The 14,741-nt window shown below is 43.2% G+C and overlaps 1 protein-coding gene across 3 annotated transcripts in view; it reads right to left on the minus strand.

Moving 5' to 3' along the window:
- Nucleotides 1-14,741, minus strand: part of LOC132384666 (RNA 5'-monophosphate methyltransferase) — a 40,241-nt gene that overhangs the window by 16,575 nt on the left and 8,925 nt on the right. For all 3 annotated transcript variants that reach the window (XR_009508978.1, XR_009508977.1, XR_009508976.1), the window contains exons 2-3: nt 5,899-5,998; nt 4,146-5,633 (exon numbers count right to left, since the gene is read on the minus strand). The gene's annotated coding sequence lies outside the window, so the exon portion shown is untranslated. The remainder of the gene's footprint in view (nt 1-4,145; nt 5,634-5,898; nt 5,999-14,741) is intronic.

Raw genomic sequence — 14,741 nt, forward strand, 5'->3', positions numbered from 1 at the left:
CACACTGACTACGGTTCTTTGTGGGAATGGGACACGCTCTCGGGGTTTCATAACTGGCCATTGTTTAGCAGGCCAAGGACACGGCTTAAGAGTTCGGCTCGGCTTTGAAGGCCTAGGATCTCGGGGCTCTGGAGACGGGCAGATTGAAGGTTGGTGTCACAACAGGAGACCTGTGTGTCATCAAGGGAGTTGGAATATCTATGGCTGTGTGCCCAGAAACTCAAGATCTTTGGGCACAGAGCTCAAAAAAAGTGACGAAACGTCCTTTTAACATCATAAACCAGCAAGTTGTTTGTTATGTCTCCCCGCTCGCTGTGAAGTGCAGACATCTCTTTCTCCCTCATTAAGAAGGGAGCCTGTGGTATGTCGAATGCTGGGTGAACAATGTAGTCTTTGGAGTACTGCAAGTCTGCGTCTTTACTGGTGCTCTGCTCATGCTTGAGTGCTCGGTGGAGGGTGCCATGCTTCTTTTTTGCTGGCGGTGTGGGGGGGGGGTGGGATTGTTACTTGCTGCCGCTTACACATGGGAGGGAGGGGAGCTGGGGGGGGGAACTGTGGGGTTCTAACATTAACTGCCATTCATTCATTGGGGGCACTCCTCTGTTTTTTGTTGATGCTTGCGAAGAAAAAGCATTTCAGGATGTATATTGTATACATTTCTCTGACATTAAATGTACCTTTGAAACCTTTGAAATGCAAAGATCGAGTCGAGAAACAGCACGTAATATAGATCCACACTCAACAAAGTCAAATTCAGGACTCATGTCACGACACACTTCTTCATTGTTGTCAGCTCAAATGTGGTGAAGCTTCGACATACAGGAGGGAGACTGAAAATTGGGTTAACTAGTGCCACAACAATCGTCTTACTCAATGTCAGCAAAACCAAAGAGCTGATTATTGATTACAGGACGAAGAAGCTAGTCCTCATCAGGGGATCAGAGGTGGAGCGGGTCAGCAACTTTAATTCCTCGACGTTATCGTTTCAAAGGATCTGTCCTGGGACCAGCACATAAGTGCCATCACAAAGAAGGCCTCGTATTCTCTTTTGGGGAAAATCCTTACCCGTGAAGGTTCGGAGATGACTGGAAGGATGTGTTTTTCTCTCCCCTTTTTTTAAAATTTTATCCTCAATTGGACTGCCCAATCTTTCTTTTTCTTTTTTTTTCTTTCTCTCTTTTTTTATTTCAGTTTAGTTAGTGTTTTTTTTCCTTTATCAAATAAAATTTCCAGTCTTTTTTTTATAGTTGCTATGAGTTGTAGTTTTTTTTGACCATTGTATATATAACAGCGTAATATTTTACCTATTTGATTTTGACATTATATACTTTGTTTTTATTACTGCTGTTTATATGTCTTTTATATTATCGGTTTGCTAAACTCCTCCTCTGATTTGTATATTCTTTATTTGAAAATCAATAAATTAAATGAAATGAAGAAGGCCTCTATGTTCTTAGAAGTTTGTGTACATGCAGCACATCACCTAAAACTTCTATAAACTTCTATAGGTACAGAGTATCCTAACTGGTTGCATTAGTCTAGCATGGAAACACCAACACCCAGGAACAGAAAAGTCTACAGAAAGTGGTGGATACAGTCCAGTTAATCACAGGCAACATCCTCCCCACCATTGAGCACAAGAAAGAAGCATCCATCATCAAGGACCCACTCCATCGTCAAGGACTCACCAGGTGATGCTCTCTTCTCACTACTACCATTGGCCAAGAAGTACAGGAGTATTAGATCCAGGCTCCTGAACCAATAGCTTAACTCATCTCAATTCTGAACTGATCCGATGTCCTACAGACTCACTTTCAAGGATTCTACAACCCATGTTCTCAGTACGGACTTATTTTTTATTTGCACATTTTATCTTCTTTTGCACATTGATTGTTTGTCAGTCTATTTATGTAAAGTTTTTCATAAATTCTATTGTATTTCTTTATTTTCCGGTAGAAAATGTGTGTCAATGCAGAATATGGTGACGTGTATGTTGTACTTTGATAATTAATTTACTTTGACTTTGTGTAAGGGGAAGACATGGGAGAGTAGTCAAGAAACAGGTAAAAGAATGAGAGGTCTATCTGGAGGAGGTACAAGTGGGTCAATATTGGCAAACTCCTACTTCCTTAGGGGTTTGCAAAGATTCAGCAGAGCATCTAATACTTTGACAAATTTCTATGGATGTGTGGTGGATTTTGACTGGTTGCATCACAGCCTGGTATGGAAACACTAATACCCTTGAATAGAAAATAAGTACAAAGGTTAGTGGATACGGCCTGGTAAAGCCCTCCCCACCATTGAGCACATCTACACGAACTGCTGTCACAGGAAAGCAGCATCCATCATCACGGACCCCCACCACCCAGGTCATGCTCTCTTCTCACGGCTGCCATCTAGAAGGTGGTACGGGAGTCTCAGGACTCATAGCATCAGGTTCAGGAACAGTTATTACCCGTCAACCATCAGGCTCCTGAACCAAAGGGGATAACTTCACTCAACTTCACTTGCCCCATTATTGAAATGTTCCCACAACCTATGGACTCACTTTCAAGGACTCTTCATCTCATGTTCTTGATATTACTTATCTATTTATTGTTTCTTTCTTTTTGTATTTGCAGAATTTGTTGCCTTTCGCACACTGGCTGAACGTCCAAGATGATACAGTCTTTCATTGATTCTGTTATGGTTATTATTCTATTATAGATTTACCGTGTATGCCTGCAAGAAAACGAATCTCAGGGTTGCATATGGTGACATATATATCAGGTATTTAGACAGACACATCAACAAGCAGGGAATGGAGGGATAGAGACCATGTGCAAGCAGAAGGGATTATTTTGCACTGGCATTGTGGTCAGCACAGACATGTTGGGCCAAAGGGCCTGCTGCTGTGCTGTACTGTTCTGTGGACACAACTCTACAATGGAGGTGTTAAAAGGGACCCTTTTCCAACACAAACATCATTCAGTTGAAACAACATTGATAAAAGACAAAGGCAAAAGCACAGATACTGATTTCCTTGGGTCATTACATTCTCATACAATTCATGTTGGTAAAGATAAAAAAAATTACAGGTACTCGTGAAGAACTATGTGGAATAAAAGCAGAAAATGCTGGAAATACCAAATGGTTCTGGCAGTGTTTGGTGGGAAGAGAAAGAGAGCTAGTGTTTCAGAACAAATCTACAATGACCAAGCTGAAAAAAACATAGCTAAGTCTATGAATAGAATTGAATTGACTTTATTACTTACATCCTTCATATACACGAGGAGTAAAAATCTATACATCACTTCTCCGTCTAAATGTGCAATGTGCAGTCATAGTAATTTATAATAAACAGAACAGCCAATGTAACATAGGACTACAGTCGTGTCAGTGTGAGTTCATCAGTCTGATGGCCTGGTGGGAGAAACTGTCCCAGAGCCTGGTCCTGGCTTTTATGCTGCAGTACCATTTCCCAGATGGCAGCAGCTGGAATAGATTGTGATTGGGGTGACTCGGGTCCCCAATGATCCTTTTTCCACACCTGTTTTTGTAAATGCCATGAATAGTGGTAAGTTCATAACTACAGATGCACTGGGCTGTCTGCACCACTCTCTGCAGAATCCTGCTCTGGGAGGTACAGTTCCCATACCAGGCAGTGATGCAGCCCGTCAGGATGCTCTCAATTGTGCTCCTGTAGAAAGGTCTTGGGATTTGGGGACCCATACCAAACTTCCTCAACCGTCTGAGGTGAAAGAGGCGCTGTTGTGCCTTTTTCACCGCACAGCTGGTGTGCACAGACCACATGAATGCTAAGGAACCCTCTCAACCCCAGATTCATTGATGTCAATAGGGGTTAGCCTGTCTCCATTGCTCCTGTAATCCACAACCAGCTCCTTTGTTTTTGTGACATTGAGGGAGAGTTTGTTTCCTTGACACCACTGTGTCAGAGAGATGACTTTATCCCTGTAGGCTGCCTCATTATTATTTAAGATAAGGCCAATCAATTTAGTGCCGTCAACAAATTTAATTAGAAGATTAGAGTTGTGGGTGGTGACACAGTCATGGGTCAAGGGAGTAAAGGAGAGGTATTAGTACACAGCCCTGAGGGGCACCTGTGTTGAGAGTCAGAGGGGTGGAGGTGAGGGACCCACTCTTACCATCTGCCGGCGATGTGACAGGAAGTCCAGGATCCAGTTGCATAAGGAAGGGTCAAGGCCAAGGTCTCTGAGCTTCTTGTTGAGCCTGGATGGAACTATGGTGTTGAATGCTGAACTGTAGTCCAAGAACAGCATTCTCACATTAGTTAAAGAGGCATTGATTGTGTGGATAGTCAGAGGCTTTTTCCCAGGGCTGAAATGGCTAACATGAGAGGGCACAGGTTTAAGGTGCTGGGAAGTAGGTACAGAGGAGATGTCGGGGGCAAGTATTTTTACACAGAGGGTGGTGAGTGCGTGGAATGGGCTGCCGATGACAGTGGTGGAGGTGGATACGATCGGGTCTTTTAAGAGACTCCTGGATAGGTGCATGGAGCTTAGAAAAATAGAGGGCTATGAGTAACCCTAGGTCATTTCTAAAGTAAGTACATGTTTGGCACAGCATCGTGGGCCGATGTATTGTGCTGTAGGTTTTCTATGATTCTATGTTTCCATGTAACAACATTCTCACCTAAGCATCCTTCTTCTGCAGATGTGTAAGAACGGTATGCAGAGCAGTGGCTATTGCGTCGTGAATTGCGTGGCCACTGCTTGAATGAAAATATGAGAATAAATTAATGCAAATATCACAGAGCTGAATGGGAGTGCATACCTGTACATATCTGAGAGACGTGAAAGTGGACAGAACAAAGAGAGGAGGTACAAGTTGTTATAAATGTGTCAGGAGTCCCTGCAAAACCCTGGTTTTTGAACTCTGATTCCCAGTCTAACTCATCATGGGTTACCTGCATTGCAGGTCCTCTGCAACTGTAACACTTTGTTTTTAATGACCTCAATGTTAAGATAGCATGTAAACAAAAACTTTTCACCATACCTTGATACAAGTGACAATCATAAAGTAATTCCAATTCCAATTCTTCAGAATCAGAAATTAGGGGTCAACTCCAAAATCTTCTAGTGTGCAAATTAATTTCCTGTTCCTGTTGTTGATTACTATTTACATTAGCTCACACTTCACTATCTCATTAAAATGGATCACAGAGAAACCCCAAAGCTGTTTACTTCAGCAAAATGTAGATATTCACTCAATGTTAACCACATCAATCACTGCCTTTGCAGTATTACTCACCCCAAATGTGTAAAAGTAAGTTTGTCTTTGAACTATTAGCTGGACGAAGGGCAGGAATTGCACATATTCATTTAAAATTTCACAGTGAAACAAAGCTGACTGGCTCCACGTGGACTGGATTTAAAAAGGAAGTGGGGTAGTAGTTGTTGGATTGGTAGTGGAGGGAGCCATGCTCTAAAACCAAGCTGCTGAAGCTAACCAAGAGAGAATGGTAGGGTGCTCTAGCAGGGGGACAGAAAATCTCAAAAAGCTCAGCGTGCACTGAACGCCAGGGCAGGCTGACCCTGAAAGGATACATCACAGAATGTCAGTGCCTGCTCCAGTGGTCAACAGCAGATAGACTTCAGCAGGCAGAGAGAGTCCTGTGAGCAAGACAAAACACTGGGTAAGCAGAAACAGGGACAAATATTCACGTTACCTACGAGATAGCTTTAAAACAATCTTAATGTTCCTCCCACTAACAACACAAAAGGCTGTCTAGCACAAGTGGCTATGTAGTGCTAATCTTCAATTTAAAGGTTTTGCTGACTACTTAAAATAAAATGGCAAATTAAATAACAAGAGGCTGACAGCACTTGGACTTGAATATGGGTGGAGTGGGCTTTCCCAAAGCTATTGAAATCTTACCGAGACTTGCAAAAGAGCTGAGATGAGGTTTAAATCAGAGGCCCATCAATCTGGAGCAAGCCCAGGTCTCAGCTGTGTAGCCCACTCCATGAGAGACAATCTGCGAATTGCATGAAGCAAACAGTAAAAACCCCAGTCACAGATTCAGAAAATGAAACGCCAAAGTAAGAAGTCAGGTAATAATCAGTCAGCCTCAGTCTGGTAAAGCACCGACACACTGTATTGCGTTTGCTCTGCTGACTTCTGCTAAATATTGCTCCACCGTCACTTCAGGTTAAAAGTTCTCTCTGTCACCTGCATTAGAACATTCTGTGGCCAAACGGTATTTACTCTGACTTTCCCCTTCACTGATTCTGTTCCCTTTCCCACCAGTGAACACAATTTGTTTTTTCTCACCAACTTAAAATCCGTAAACCTCTGTTAAAATCACTTCAGCTTTGTTCCAACCAGAGACAAATTTTGTCACTTCACATGCAAGCCCTCCTACCTGTTATCATTTCAAAGAATATGACATAGGGGGCATCAGTAGGCTATTCAGCCCCTCGAGCCTGTTCCAGATCATGGCTGAACTGATCTTAGCCCCAACTCACCTGAGAATCCTCAACTCCCCTACATTGCAGACAGCTCAACCTTGAATGACTCTATCTTCACAGCTCTCCGAAATTACAAAGGTTCACAGCAATGTGAAGGAAGGTTTATTGATTCAGGCACAGAACGCAGGCGGTGTATGTTTGTGCTAGTTAGGCTGCAGTGGGAGGGAGTACAGTTGTGGTCACCACACTATAGGAAGGAGACAGCATGAGAGGAGGGGTGCTGCCAGGCCAGCAGGACTTTAGCTCTGGGGACGGATTGACCAGGTTTAGATTTGACATAGATAAGATTATGAAGCATGATCTTCAGCTTTAAAAAAAAATACAGTTCAGTAAAATATGGTAGGAGACTGGAAGGTGTTGGTGGGAGTGTGGGGAAAATAAAATTGGATGAATGTAAATTGATGGTCAGCACAGTCAGTGAGCTGAAGGACTTTTTTCATTCTGTGTGACTAGTTTAATGGCATTACTTTTACTTTAACCTGCAAGTATGCTCTACTTTTGTCAATACCTACAAAACTTAAGGAGGTTTGGGTGTGGGAGAACCTGCCAAAAATAGTTCAGAAATATGAAATAAAACAATACTGGCTACTCCCAAACTATCAGATTCCCCTGTCAGTAAAATGACACTCCCTTGTACGCTTTGAAAGCTCTAATAAATGCTGTTGTTGCTAAACGAGCATACCTATGAGTAATCAATCGATCATGGCACTGTACAAAAAAACTCATCACCAAGAAGATGACAAGCTCAGGGTGGTAACCAAGAAAGATCAAATGGGATTCCAAATTGAACTCTTGTTAATAATTTTTTTCTGCTAATTGCTACATTAAGTCAACAGCAGATTATGTGAAGTCTTGTCGGTCTTGTGAAAGCTTCTAACAAATACCATTCAATCGGCAACTCCCCACTGAGGTGAGACATGGCACTCTATTGACACCTCGTGGCGTTGATCAGTATACCGACCAGCAGAAACCATGGCCTTGATCTGTGACTAAAGTCGTATTTTCGGGAGGCAAATGAATTACAAAAAATTGATGTTATACAGAGACCACAATAAACTTACTGAAATAATGGGTAAGCAAACACAGAGGTGGTTTGAATGCCCACAGTTTCATATATAGCTCTGGAATTCATTGCCACTATCCACTCCACCAAATCTCTCTGTGGTTGAAACCACTTCTCAGAAGTGCCAATGAAAAAATAGCACCAAGCTTCCTGAGATATTAAGGCAGGTGACCAAAAAAACGAAGTAAAGAGGGACACTTAAAGGAGATTTTTACAGGGAAAAAGAGGTTAGAGACAACTGTTTGTGCGAGGTGGGAAGGAAGAGTTGGCACTCCAGAGAACCGCAAATGCAGTAGATCAAAATTGAGGATATGCAAGAGGGCAGGCTGAACTGAGCACGGATATATCAGAGGGTGTAGATCAGAGGAGAGATGGTAAGGGGAAGGCTGGGGAGTGTACTGAGTCATTTGGACAAAGGGAAGTTGCCTATGGAATTAACTTCCACATAATAAAGACAAAAGTTAGATTCGGTTTATATAACCAAGCTAGAAAACTGAGAAGTAATGTATAAACAGCCTACTGGAATGCTCAATTAAAGATAAGTTCACTTCATCAAAGGTCACCAGAAGAGGAGCAATCTTTATTGTAACTCCATGGCGAGTAAAAGCCCGAGTCAACACAAGCTCACATCAAGCAGGATAATGCAGGAGGACATCAGTCAACTGTCACATCAATATAATAACATTGCTAAATTAGAAGAGCAATTGTTCTGGGGTTATAAAGGGAACAGAGATAAATAGCCCTCGCAAAAAAAGGACCTACGAGCTTGTTCATAATAAATCCCTACAGGAACACTGAGCATGGATAAGTGGTCTGTTGAGTTAGTATTGGTCAAATCAAAGATTCAAAGAACAATTATTATCAAAGTATGTGTGCAGTATACAACCCTGAGATTTGTCTTCCCACAGACAGCCATGAAACAAAGAACAACCATGGAACTAGTTCAAAGAAAAACACCAACCTTCCTCGCGTACAACAGCAACAAACACAAAATCAAAAGAGTCCATGCATATTCATTGGATAAAAGGGAGTTTTTTGTTATGGTTAGACATTAACCAGGGGCAGCAGTCTCTATCAGGGAAAGGGATATTTGGAGTGGCTGAACATACAACTTTGTGTTTCAGATTGTTTGAAATGATATCTGATCAATCAGGGAGTGGGTGTTCCATGCCCACAAGGTAGTTGATCCCTTCAGTTCCCTGCAAGTCAAAGGCTGATCAATAATTATTTTGCTGGTTTTCCCAAGTACAGAGTCACTCAAGCTATTTGTTTGCTCCACAACTCATGAAATATAAATGCAAGAAAGATCATTTTAAAACAGAGGAATTGCTTGGCCATCAGCCAGATTAGTTCAGTGAGCACACATTGATGGATAAGTTACTGATGGGACAAGAACAGATCTGGATTACTTTAGGTTTACAGAGAGCAGAGCAAGATAATTTATAGATTTACTGTACCTAGAGAGTTGAGACCATTTCAGCTCCACAACCTCTGATTATTCGCTTTACCAGGTAAAATTGTGTGTGGATTGAGTGTCAGCTATCCTAAGGGAAACTTCAGAAAGAACCAGCTACTAATAGTTTGATTAGCATTCCGTCCCTATACCAAAGCCAGATGACTAACTCGGATCGAGACACCAAGAGGTACAAGTATATAGTTCACTAAAAATGGCAGCACAGTTGGACTTGGTGGTAAAGATGGCATTTAACATGTTTGCCTTCATCAGCTCAGACATTGAATTCCATAGATACCGCCCGACTTGTTGAGCACTTCCAGCATTTGTATATGGAATTAATGCTTGGATTAGTGTAGACAGGCAGAATGATCAGCACATACTTGGTCAAAGGGCCTATTTCTATACTTAAAAGATGAAAGTTGAAAATGCCACATGTACATCGAAACATACAGTGAAATGTGTCGCTTGTGTCAACTACCAATGCAGTCCGAGGATTGTACTGGTGACAGCCCACAAGTGTCGACATGCTTCCGGTGTCACAACTTACCCACAGGTCTTTGGAATGCAGGAGGGAGCCCACACGGTGACGAGCAGAACGCACACACTCCTTACAGAGGGCGGCAGGAATCGAACTCTAATCGCTGGCGCTGTAAAGCATTGCGCTCTAATTGTGATGAAACAATTCTTTTTTCCCTGACTCAAAGGGAAAACAATGATTTGGAGGCCTTCAGCAGATCTGAACTGATCCTCTAGGTGGCTTCACTGTTCGATCCAGTTCCCATTGGAATGGTTAGAGGCCAACCTCCGCTTCCCATGCCTTCAACACATTTGAAAGGTGAGATTGATGAGTCATTCCCCTCTTTACAATGGTGGCGCACTCAGAGGCAGAGGCTTCTGCAGGGACAACCAAGGATGTTATTGTCTTTTTGAAATGTATGCTGGACGTTAAGAACCTAAATTACTGCAGGTTGCTCCATTGGCAGAGAAATTGAAGGAACTGGATTCGGTGCAGACAATGTTGCTGGAGAGGCGTCAGAATGAGTGTGCGAAGGCGGTGTACAGTCTAACAGCAAGTGATTGTCTTGGTCGCTTTTCTTGTAATCACAAGACCCTGTTGGACATTGATAATGTGGAATGCTGCAAGTCTGGTTACCTGGTTTCTTAGCAAATGGCAAGTGCGGACTGCGGGGTCTCAGTTGTAGCAAGGACTAGGCCTCAAGCTGAGGTATCACCTGTTTGCAGCCATTCAGGAGGGGGCTTTGGAGTCTGTGCTGGAAGCATCAGAGCTGTCCTCAGTGTTCTCTTGGCAGAGGACAAGCTGTGTTGTGTTCGGCTGCAGACTGCTGCAACGTTTACAGACTCAGGGACTTGGACTGTGTTCTTTTTCTGTGTGTGACTGCATTTTTCTGCTCTGTGCCTTAGCTGTACAGACGTGGTGGGGGGGGGGGGGTAGCTGTGTGACCTCAGTTGTAGCGAGGACTAGGCCTTGGGCTGCAGTGTTGCCAGAGGTATCAAATGCTAATATATTAACCCTTTCATTTCCAGGAATTCACCAAATGAAGTTTGTCTGCACTGGCTTCAATACTTCTGGCAATAACAGAAGCACTGAGTAATTAATGATGTCAGAGTCATAGTGCAACAATAAACACAGGCCTGCAGTTTACAGAAAAAGTCTTTCATAGATTAAAAAATGTTACAGGCTGGCTTGAGGCTTTCTGGAGACCGTTCCACTTCCACACAACTTTAATCTCCAAGGTATTTAAGGGTTTTCACCTGAACAGTGAAAACCGGCAGATTGCCCCCAACTCTAGATCCAGCATTAGATGCCTCCCTTGACCCTGGGCAAGCCTAAGTACACTGTAATAATACTTAATGAAATATAAACCTTACTTGTCATATAACATGCATGAGATTATAAGATGCATAGAGTGGAGAGCCAGCACCTTTTCCCCAGGGTGGCAATGGCTAACACCAGAGGATATCCTTTAATGTGAGTGGAGGAAAGTTTAGGACAGAAAAGGCTACAAAAAAGTACTGGATCCAGCCCATTCTATCACAGGTAAAGCCTTCCCCAGCATTGAGCACATCTACAAGGAGCACTGTCACAGGAAAGCAGCATCCATCATCAGGGACCCCCATCACTCAGGCTTTGCTCGCTTCTCGCTGCTGCCATCAGGAAGGAGGTACAGAAGCCCCTAGACCCACACCACCACGTTCAGACACCGTTATTACCCCTCAACCATCAGGCTCCTGATAACTTCACTCACCCCAACACTGAACCGATTCCACAACCTCTGGACTCACTTTCATGGACCCTACAACTCATGTCCTCAACACTTATTATGTACTTATTATTATTATTTAAGTTTCTTTTTGTATTAGCACAATTTGGTTGAGGTGATGCATTTTGGAAGGACAAACCAGAAGACTGAGTACAGGGTTAATGGTCGGTTACTTAAGAGTGTGGATGAACAGAGGGATCTCGGAGTTCAAATCCATACATACCTTAAGGTCGCTGCACAGGTTGATAGGGTAGTTAAGAAGGCCTATGGGATGCTAGGCTTCGTTACCAGGGGGATTGAGTTCAAGAGTAGAGAGGTCATGTTGCAACGCTACAAATCTCTGGTGAGACCACACTTAGAGTATTGTGTTTAGTTCTGGTCACCTCACTACAGGAAGGATGTGGAAGCTATGGAGAGGGTGCAGAGGAGATTTACCAGGATGTTGCCTGGATTAGAGAACAAGTCTTATGAGGTAAGGTTAGCAGAGCTGGGACTTTTCTCTTTGGAGCGTAGAAGGATGAGAGGGGACTTGATAGAGGTCTACAAGATTATGAGAGGTGTAGATAGAGTGGATAGCCAGTACCTGTTTCCCAGGGCACAAATAGCAAACACCAGAGGGCATATGTACAAAGTTAAGGGAGAGAAGTTTAGGGGAGACATCAGGGGTAAGTTTTTTTACATAGAGGGTTGTGGGTCCCTGGAATGACTTGCCAGGGATGGTGGTGGAGGCTAAAACATTATGGGTATTTAAGATCCTCTTGGGCAGGCACATGGATGAAAGAAAAATAGAGGGTTACGGGGTAGTGTGGGTTTAGTACTTTACTTTTTTTTAAGGAATATATGTGTCGGCACAATATCAAGGGCCGAAGGCCCTGTACTGTGCTGTACTGTTCTAGTGTCTAATTTGCACATTGGTTGTTTGTCTTCCTTTGCGTGTGGTTTTTCACTGATTCTGCTGTGAATGCCCTCAAGAAAATGCATCTCAGAGCTGTATATATGTACTTTGATAATAAATTTACTTTGAACTTTAAAGAAGATGTTACAGCAAGGTTTTGTTTTTAAAACACAGAGCAGTAAGTACTGTCAAGGGTGGCGATAGAGGCAGATACACAAGGGACATTTAAGAGACTCTTGGATGAAAGATAAATGGAGGGTTAGATTAATCTTGGATCAGGTTAAAACGTCTACACAACTTTGTGGGCTGAAGGGCCTGTCCTATTCCATGGTACAGACCTGTGTGTACACTATGCCATTTACTTTTCTCAGCTTCCCCTCTACAGAGAGCAGACGCGCATCACTTTTCATGCAATCTCAAGAAGTCCCTAAAAGAGTTTTTAAATCAATGAGGATGCTGGGAAAATTTACATATAGCAAAGTCACAAACTCTAATTCTAACTGTCCCCCTCTCGATGCCCTGATAAGTGAGATTCCCATGTTCTTTGAATACAGATGAGTTCCTCATGTCCCTCTGTGCCATCACCAGAACACTTCCACATTCAGAATAAAAGTTAACCCCAACAAACACCTTTCCATTGCCCACATTACCTACCCCAAGCAGCCTCCCAACATCCAACCTCCACCAACTGTATCACAACTCACACCAGCCCCCACTGAGAAACCATCATTTGAGCTCATCTATTTACATTAACTCCTCAAAGCTCTCCAAATGAATAATTCCCACATTTAAATCCGTCCAGTGGCCTCCCTACCTCCAGCACCATGACCTTTAAATTTGCTCTTCAAATTCCATGAGCTGGTGCCCTCCGGACACTACCTCACAGCTAGCAGCTGCATCAAGAGAGTTATACAGCAAGGAATTAGGCCCTTCAGCCTTATAGACAATAAACAATAGACAATAGGTGCAGAAGTAGACCATTCGGCCCCTCGAGTCTGCATCACCATTCTGAGATCATGGCTGATCATTCACTATCAATACCCAGTCCCTGCCTTGTCCCCATATCCCTTGATTCCCCTATCCATCAGATATCTATCTAGCTCCTTCTTGAAAGCATCCAGAGAATTGGCCTCCACCGTCTTCCGAGGCAGTGCATTCCACACCTCCACAACTCTCTGGGAGAAGAAGTTCTTCCTCAACTCTGTTTTAAATAACTGACCTCTTATTCTCAATCCATGCCCTCTAGTACTGGACTCTCCCAACATCTGGAACATATTTCCTGCCTCAATCCTATCAAATCCTTTAATTATCTTAAACGTTTCAATCAGATCCCTCTCAATCTCCTCAATTCTAGTGTGTACAAGCCCAATCTCTCCAATCTCTCTGCGTAAGACAGTACTGCCATCCCAGGAATCAACCTAGTGAATCTACGCTGCACTTCCTCAATTGCCAGAATGTCCTTCCTTAAACCTGGAGACCAAAACTGTACACAATATTCCAGGTGTGGTCTCACCAGGGCCCTGTACAAATGCAAAAGGACATCCTTGCTCTTGTACTCAATTCCCCTTGTAACAAAGGCCAACATTCCATTTGCCCTCTTCACTGCCTGTTGCACTTGCTCATTCACCTTCATTGACTGATGAACTAGGATTCCTAGGTCTCTTTGCATTTCTCCCTTACCTAACTCTACACCGTTCAGACAATACTCTGCCCTCTTGTTCCTGCTTCCAAAGTGGATAACTTCACATTTATTCACATTGAATGACATCTGCCAAGTATCTGCCCACTCACCCAGCCTATCCAAGTTTCCCTGTATTCTCCTAACGTCCTCTTCGCATGTCACATTGCCACCCAGTTTAGTATCGTCAGCAAACTTGCTGATATAGTTTTCAATGCCCTCATCTAAATCGTTGACATAAATCGTAAAGAGCTGTGGTCCCAATACAGAGCCCTGTGGTACCCCACTAGTCACCTCCAGCCAGTCCGAGAAACACCCATTCACTGCTACCCTTTACTTTCTATCTGCCAACCAGTTTTCTATCCATGTTGAAACCCTGCCCCCAATGCCATGAGCTCTGATTTTACTCACCAATCTCCTATGTGGCACCTTATCGAATGCCTTCTGAAAATCTAGGTACACAACATCCACCGGCTTACCCTCGTCTAACATCCCTGTTACACACTCAAAAAACTCCAACAGATTGACAGTAAGACCTACCTTGCCTATAACTTGCCTATGCCAACCCAGCTGCCTACTGAGCTGTTCCCATTTGTCTGTGCTTGCGCCATCTCTCTCTAAACCTTTTCTCTCCAAGGACCTGTCTAAACCTCTTTTAAATATTGTAATTGTACTTGCCTCTATCATCACCTCTGACAGTTCACTTCATTTGCCCCCAACATCTTGGGTAAAAAACCTTGCTCCTCAGATCCCTTCCATCACACCTGAAAATTACACCTTCCAGTTTTTGTCTCCCAGCCCTAGGAAAAAGACTGACCGTCCACTTTGTGTGTGACCCTCGGTTTGATAAACCCCTGTAAGGTCACCCCTTTAGCC

The sequence above is a fragment of the Hypanus sabinus genome, chromosome X1 (genome assembly GCF_030144855.1).
Source record: "Hypanus sabinus isolate sHypSab1 chromosome X1, sHypSab1.hap1, whole genome shotgun sequence".
NCBI classification, from domain to species: Eukaryota; Metazoa; Chordata; class Chondrichthyes; order Myliobatiformes; family Dasyatidae; genus Hypanus; species Hypanus sabinus.